Source organism: Salmo trutta, chromosome 14 (genome assembly GCF_901001165.1).
Source record: "Salmo trutta chromosome 14, fSalTru1.1, whole genome shotgun sequence".
In the NCBI taxonomy this organism is placed as follows: Eukaryota; Metazoa; Chordata; class Actinopteri; order Salmoniformes; family Salmonidae; genus Salmo; species Salmo trutta.
Genome location: NC_042970.1, coordinates 81,870,716 through 81,879,188, shown reverse-complemented (window position 1 = coordinate 81,879,188; position 8,473 = coordinate 81,870,716).

Below are 8,473 nucleotides of genomic sequence, written 5' to 3'. Positions count from 1 at the left end.
AATAACTCTGTTTCTCTCCTCTGTAGACAGTCTCCAGTGACAGAATAACTCTGGTTCTCTCCTCTATAGACAGTCTCCAGTGACAGAATAACTCTGGTTCTCTCCTCTATAGACAGTCTCCAGTGACAGAATAACTCTGGTTCTCTCCTCTATAGACAGCCTCCAGTGGTAGAATAACTCTGGTTCTCTCCTCTGTAGACAGCCTCCAGTGACAGAATAACTCTGGTTCTCTCCTCTATAGACAGCCTCCAGTGACAGAATAACTCTGTTTCTCTCCTCTATAGACAGCCTCCAGTGGTAGAATAACTCTGGTTCTCTCCTCTATAGACAGTCTCCAGTGACAGAATAACTCTGGTTCTCTCCTCTGTAGACAGCCTCCAGTGACAGAATAACTCTGGTTCTCTCCTCTATAGACAGCCTCCAGTGACAGAATAACTCTGTTTCTCTCCTCTATAGACAGCCTCCAGTGGTAGAATAACTCTGGTTCTCTCCTCTATAGACAGCCTCCAGTGACAGAATAACTCTGGTTCTCTCCTCTATAGACAGTCTCCAGTGACAGAATAACTCTGGTTCTCTCCTCTATAGACAGTCTCCAGTGACAGAATAACTCTGGTTCTCTCCTCTATAGACAGCCTCCAGTGGTAGAATAACTCTGGTTCTCTCCTCTGTAGACAGCCTCCAGTGACAGAATAACTCTGGTTCTCTCCTCTATAGACAGCCTCCAGTGACAGAATAACTCTGTTTCTCTCCTCTATAGACAGCCTCCAGTGGTAGAATAACTCTGGTTCTCTCCTCTATAGACAGCCTCCAGTGACAGAATAACTCTGGTTCTCTCCTCTATAGACAGCCTCCAGTGGTAGAATAACTCTGGTTCTCTCCTCTATAGACAGCCTCCAGTGACAGAATAACTCTGGTTCTCTCCTCTATAGACAGCCTCCAGTGACAGAATAACTCTGGTTCTCTCCTCTATAGACAGCCTCCAGTGGTAGAATAACTCTGTTTCTCTCCTCTATAGACAGCCTCCAGTGACAGAATAACTCTGGTTCTCTCCTCTGTAGACAGTCTCCAGTGACAGAATAACTCTGGTTCTCTCCTCTATAGGCAGCCTCCAGTGGTAGAATAACTCTGTTTCTCTCCTCTATAGACAGCCGCCAGTGGTAGAATAACTCTGGTTCTCTCCTCTATAGACAGCCTCCAGTGACAGAATAACTCTGGTTCTCTCCTCTGTAGACAGTCTCCAGTGACAGAATAACTCTGGTTCTCTCCTCTATAGACAGCCTCCAGTGGTAGAATAACTCTGGTTCTCTCCTCTGTAGACAGCCTCCAGTGACAGAATAACTCTGGTTCTCTCCTCTATAGACAGCCTCCAGTGACAGAATAACTCTGTTTCTCTCCTCTATAGACAGCCTCCAGTGGTAGAATAACTCTGGTTCTCTCCTCTATAGACAGCCTCCAGTGACAGAATAACTCTGGTTCTCTCCTCTATAGACAGTCTCCAGTGACAGAATAACTCTGGTTCTCTCCTCTATAGACAGTCTCCAGTGACAGAATAACTCTGGTTCTCTCCTCTATAGACAGCCTCCAGTGGTAGAATAACTCTGGTTCTCTCCTCTGTAGCCAGCCTCCAGTGACAGAATAACTCTGGTTCTCTCCTCTATAGACAGCCTCCAGTGACAGAATAAACTCTGTTTCTCTCCTCTATAGACAGCCTCCAGTGGTAGAATAACTCTGGTTCTCATCCTCTATAGACAGCCTCCAGTGACAGAATAACTCTGGTTCTCTCCTCTATAGACAGCCTCCAGTGGTAGAATAACTCTGGTTCTCTCCTCTATAGACAGCCTCCAGTGACAGAATAACTCTGGTTCTCTCCTCTATAGACAGCCTCCAGTGACAGAATAACTCTGGTTCTCTCCTCTATAGACAGCCTCCAGTGGTAGAATAACTCTGGTTCTCTCCTCTATAGACAGCCTCCAGTGACAGAATAACTCTGGTTCTCTCCTCTATAGACAGCCTCCAGTGACAGAATAACTCTGTTGCTCTCCTCTGTAGACAGCCTCCAGTGGTAGAATAACTCTGTTTCTCTCCTCTATAGACAGCCTCCAGTGGTAGAATAACTCTGGTTCTCTCCTCTATAGACAGCCTCCAGTGACAGAATAACTCCTGGTTCTCTCCTCTAGACAGCCTCCAGTGACAGAATACTCTGGTTCTCTCCTCTTAGACAGCCTCCAGTGACAGAATAACTCTGGTTCTCTCCTCTACATAGACAGCTCCAGTGGTAGAATAACTCTGGTTCTCCTCCTCTGTAGACAGCCTCCAGTGACAGAAAACTCTGTGTTCTTCTCCCTCTATAGACAGCCTCCAGTGACAGAATAACTCTGGTTCTCTCCTCTATAGACAGCCTCCAGTGACAGAATAACTCTGTTTCTCTCCTCTGTAGACAGCCTCCAGTGGTAGAATAATTCTGGTTTCTCTCCTCTATAGACAAGCCGCCAGTGACAGAATAACTCTGGTTCTCTCCTCTATAGACAGCCTCCAGTGACAGAATAACTCTGGTTCTCTCCTCTATAGACAGCCTCCAGTGGTAGAATAACTCTGGTTCTCTCCTCTATAGACAGCCCTCCAGTGACAGAAATAACTCTGGTTCTCTCCTCTATAGACAAGCCTCCAGTGGTAGAATAACTCTGGTTCTCTCCTCTATAGACAGCCTCCATGACAGAAGTAACTCTGGTTCTCAGTCCTCTGTAGACAGTCCCTCCAGTGACAGAATACTCTGGTTCTCTCCTCTGTAGACAGCCTCCAGTGACAGAATAACTCTGGTTCCTTTCCTCTGTAGACAGCCTCCAGTGACAGAAGAACTCTGGTTCTCCTCCTCTATAGACAGCCTCCAGTGGTAGGAATAACTCTGGTTCTCTCCTCTATAGACAGCCTCCAGTGACAGAATAACTCTGGTTTCTCTCCTCTATAGACAGCCTCCAGTGACAAGAATAACTCTGGTTCTCTCCTCTATAGACAGCCTCCAGTGACAGAATAACTCTGTTGCTTCACCTCTGTAGACAGCCTCCCAGTGGTAGAATAACTCTGTTTCTCTCCTCTATAGACAGAGCCTCAGTGTAGAATAACTCGGTTCTCTCCTCTATAGACAGCCTCCAGTGACAGAATAACTCTGGTTCTCCTCCTCTATAGACAGCCTCCAGTGACAGAATAACTCTGGTTCTCTCCTCTATAGACAGCCTCCAGTGACAGAATAAACTCTGGTTCTCTCCTCTGTAGACAGCCTCCAGTGACAGAATAACTCTGTTATCTCCTTATAGACAGCCTCCAGTGTAAGAATAACTCTGGTTCTCTCCTCTGTAGACAGCCTCCAGTGACAGATAACCTGGTTCTCTCCTCTAGTAGACAGCCTCCAGTGACAGAAATAACTCTGGTCTCTTTCTCTCTCTGTAGACAGCCTCCAGTGACAGAATAACTCTGGTTCTCTCCTCTGTAGACAGCCTCCAGTGACAGAATAACTCTGGTTATCTCTCTATAGACAGCCTCCAGTGGTAGAATAACTCTGGTTCTTCCTCTATAGACAGCCTCCAGTGAATAACTCTGGTTCTCTCCTCTATAGACAGCCTCCAGTGACAGAATAACTCTGGTTCTCTCCTCTATAGACAGCCTCCAGTGGTAGAATAACTCTGGTTCTCTCCTCTATAGACACTCCAGTGACAGAATAACTCTGGTTCTCTCCTCTGTAGACAGCCTCCAGTGACAGAAAACTCTGGTTCTCCTCTGTAGACAGCCTCCAGTGACAGAATAACTCTGGTTCTCTCCTCTGTAGACAGCCTCCAGTGACAGAATAACTCTGGTTCTCTCCTCTATAGACAGCCTCCAGTGACAGAATAACTCTGGTTCTCTCCTCTATAGACAGCCTCCAGTGACAGAATAACTCTGGTTCTCTCTCTATAGACAGCCTCCAGTGGAGAATAACTCTGGTTCTCTCCTCTATAGAAGCCTCCAGTGACAGAATAACTCTGGTTCTCTCCTCTATAGACAGTCCCAGTGACAGAATAACTCTGGTTCTCTCCTCTATAGACAGTCTCCAGTGACAGAATAACTCTGGTTCTTCCTCTATAGACAGCCTCCAGTGGTAGAATAACTCTGGTCTCTCCTCTGTAGACAGCCTCCAGTGACAGAATAACTCTGGTTCTCTCTCTATAGACAGCCTCCAGTGACAGAATAACTCTGTTCTCTCCTCTATAGACAGCCTCCAGTGGTAGAATAACTCTGGTTCTCTCCTCTATAGACAGCCTCCAGTGACAGAATAACTCTGGTTCTCTCCTCTAGACAGCCTCCAGTGACAGAATAACTCGGTTCTCTCCTCTATAGACAGCCTCCAGAGGTAGAATAACTCTGGTTCTCTCCTCTATAGACAGCCTCCAGTGACAGAATAACTCTGGTTCTCTCCTCTATAGACAGCCTCCAGTGGTAGAATAACTCTGGTTCTCTCCTCTATAGACAGCCTCCAGTGACAGAATAACTCTGGTTCTCTCCTCTATAGACAGCCTCCAGTGACAGAATAACTCTGGTTCTCTCCTCTATAGACAGCCTCCAGTGACAGAATAACTCTGTTTCTCTCCTCTATAGACAGCCTCCAGTGACAGAATAACTCTGGTTCTCTCCTCTATAGACAGCCTCCAGTGACAGAATAACTCTGTTTCTCCTCTATAGACAGCCTCCAGTGACAGAATAACTGGTTCTTCCTCTGTATAGACAGCCTCCAGGACAGAATAACTCTGGTTCTCTCCTCTATAGACAGCCTCCAGTGGCAGAATAACTCTGTTCTCTCCTCTGTAGACAGCCTCCAGTGAGAATAACTCTGGTTCTCTCCTCTATAGACAGCCTCCAGTGTAGAATAACTCTGGTTCTCTCCTCTATAGACAGCCTCCAGTGACAGAATAACTCTGGTTCTCTCCTCTAGACAGTCCAGTGACAGAATAACTCTGGTTATCTCCTCTATAGACAGCCTCCAGTGGTAGAATAACTCTGGTTCTCTCCTCTGTAGACAGCCTCCAGTGACAGAATAACTCTGGTTCTCTCCTCTATAGACAGCCTCCAGTGACAGAATAACTCTGTTCTCTCCTATATAGACAGCCTCCAGTGGTAGAATAACTCTGGTTCTCCTCTATAGACAGCCTCCAGTGACAGAATAACTCTGGTTCTCTCCTCTATAGACAGCCTCCAGTGACAGAATAACTCTGGTTCTCTCTATAGACAGTCTCCAGTGACAGAATAACTCTGGTTCTCTCCTCTATAGACAGCCTCCAGTGGTAGAATAACTCTGGTTCTCTCCTCTAGACAGCCTCCAGTGACAGAATAACTCTGGTTCTCTCCTCTATAGACAGCCTCCAGTGACAGAATAACTCTGGTTCTCTCCTCTATAGACAGCCTCCAGTGACAGAATAACTCTGGTTCTCTCCTCTGTAGACAGCCTCCAGTGGTAGAATAACTCTGTTTCTCTCCTCTATAGACAGCCTCCAGTGGTAGAATAACTCGGTTCTCTCCTCTATAGACAGCCTCCAGTGACAGAATAACTCTGGTTCTCTCCTCTATAGACAGCCTCCAGTGACAGAATAACTCTGGTTTCTTCCTCTATAGACAGCCTCCAGTGACAGAATAACTCTGTTTCTCTCCTCTATAGACAGCCTCCAGTGACAGAATAACTCTGGTTCTCTCCTCTATAGACAGCCTCCAGTGGTAGAATAACTCTGGTTCTCTCCTCTGTAGACAGCCTCCAGTGACAGAATAACTCTGGTTCTCTCCTCTATAGACAGCCTCCAGTGACAGAATAACTCTGTTTCTCTCCTCTATAGACAGCCTCCAGTGGTAGAATAATTCTGGTTCTCTCCTCTATAGACAGACTCCAGTGACAGAATAACTCTGGTTCTCTCCTCTATAGACAGCCTCCAGTGACAGAATAACTCTGGTTCTCTCCTCTATAGACAGCCTCCAGTGGTAGAATAACTCTGGTTCTCTCCTCTATAGACAGCCTCCAGTGACAGAATAACTCTGGTTCTCCTCTATAGACAGCCTCCAGTGGTAGAATAACTCTGGTTCTCTCCTCTATAGACAGCCTCCAGTGGACAGAATAACTCTGGTTCTCTCCTCTGTAGACAGCTCCAGTGACAGAAAACTCTGGTTCTCTCCTCTATAGACAGCCTCCAGTGACAGAATAACTCTGGTTCTCTCCTCTAGACAGCCTCCAGTGACAGAATAACTCTGGTTCTCTCCTCTATAGACAGCCTCCAGTGACAGAATAACTCGGTTCTCTCCTCTATAGACAGCCTCCAGTGACAGAATAACTCTGTTTCTCTCTTCTATAGACAGCCTCCAGTGGTAGAATAACTCTGGTTCTCTCCTCTATAGGCAACATCCAGTGACAGAATAACTCTGGTTCTCTCCTCTATAGACAGCCTCCAGTGACAGAATAACTCTGGTTCTCTCCTCTATAGACAGCCTCCAGTGACAGAATAACTCTGGTTCTCTCCTCTATAGACAGCCTCCAGTGTAGAATAACTCTGGTTCTCTCCTCTGTAGACAGCCTCCAGTGACAGAATAACTCTGGTTTCTCCTCTATAGACAGCCTCCAGTGACAGAATAACTCGGTTCTCTCCCTATAGACAGCCTCCAGTGGTAGAATAACTCTGGTTCTCTCCTCTATAGACAGCCTCCAGTGACAGAATAACTCTGGTTCTCTCCTCTATAGACAGCCTCCAGTGACAGAATAACTCTGGTTCTCTCCTCTATAGACAGCCTCCAGAGGTAGAATAACTCTGGTTCTCTCCTCTATAGACAGCCTCCAGTGACAGAATAACTCTGGTTCTCTCCTCTATAGACAGCCTCCAGTGGTAGAATAACTCTGGTTCTCTCCTCTATAGACAGCCTCCAGTGACAGAATAACTCTGGTTCTCCTCTATAGACAGCCTCCAGTGACAGAATAACTCTGGTTCTCTCCTCTATAGACAGCCTCCAGTGACAGAATAACTCTGTTCTCTCCTCTATAGACAGCCTCCAGTGTAGAATAACTCTTTCTCTCCTCTATAGACAGCCTCCAGTGAAGAATAACTCTGTTCTCTCCTCTATAGACAGCCTCCAGTGACAGAATAACTCTGGTTCTCTCCTCTGTAGACAGTCTCCAGTGACAGAAAACTCTGGTTCTCTCCTCTATAGACAGCCTCCAGTGGCAGAATAACTCTGTTCTCTCCTCTGTAGACAGCCTCCAGTGGTAGAATAACTCTGGTTTCTCTCCTCTATAGACAGCCTCCAGTGAGAATAACTCTGGTTCTCTCCTCTATAGACAGCCTCCAGTGAGAATAACTCTGGTTCTCTCCTCTGTAGACAGTCTCCAGTGACAGAATAACTCTGGTTCTCTCCTCTATAGACAGCCTCCAGTGGTAGAATAACTCTGGTTCTCTCCTCGTAGACAGCCTCCAGTGACAGAATAACTCTGGTTCTCTCCTCTATAGACAGCCTCCAGTGACAGAATAACTCTGTTCTCTCCTCTATAGACAGCCTCCAGTGGTGAATAACTCTGGTTCTCTCCTCTATAGACAGCCTCCAGTGACAGAATAACTCTGGTTCTCTCCTCTATAGACAGCCTCCAGTGACAGAATAACTCTGGTTCTCTCCTCTATAGACAGTCTCCAGTGACAGAATAACTCTGGTTCTCTCCTCTATAGACAGCCTCCAGTGACAGAATAACTCTGGTTCTCTCCTCTATAGACAGCCTCCAGTGACAGAATAACTCTGGTTCTCTCCTCTATAGACAGCCTCCAGGGTAGAATAACTCTGGTTCTCTCCTCTATAGACAGCCTCCATGGACAGAATAACTCTGGTTCTCTCCTCTATAGACAGCCTCCAGTGACAGAATAACTCTGTTGCTCTCCTCTGTAGACAGCCTCCAGTGGTAGAATAACTCTGTTTCTCTCCTCTATAGACAGCCTCCAGTGGTAGAATAACTCTGGTTCTCTCCTCTATAGACAGCCTCCAGTGACAGAATAACTCTGTTTCTCTCCTCTATAGACAGCCTCCAGTGACAGAATAACTCTGGTTCTCTCCTCTATAGACAGCCTCCAGTGACAGAATAACTCTGGTTCTCTCCTCTGTAGACAGCCTCCAGGTAGAATAACTCTGGTTCTCTCCTCTATAGACAGCCTCCAGTGACAGAATAACTCTGGTTCTCCTCTATAGACAGCCTCCAGTGACAGAATAACTCTGGTTCTCTCCTCTATAGACAGCCTCCAGTGACAGAATAACTCTGGTTCTCTCCTCTATAGACAGCCTCCAGTGGTAGAATAACTCTGCTTCTTCCTCTATAGACAGCCTCCAGTGACAGAATAACTCTGGTTCTCTCCTCTGTAGACAGTCTCCAGTGACAGAATAACTCTGGTTCTCTCCTCTGTAGACAGTCCAGTGACAGAAAACTCTGGTTCTC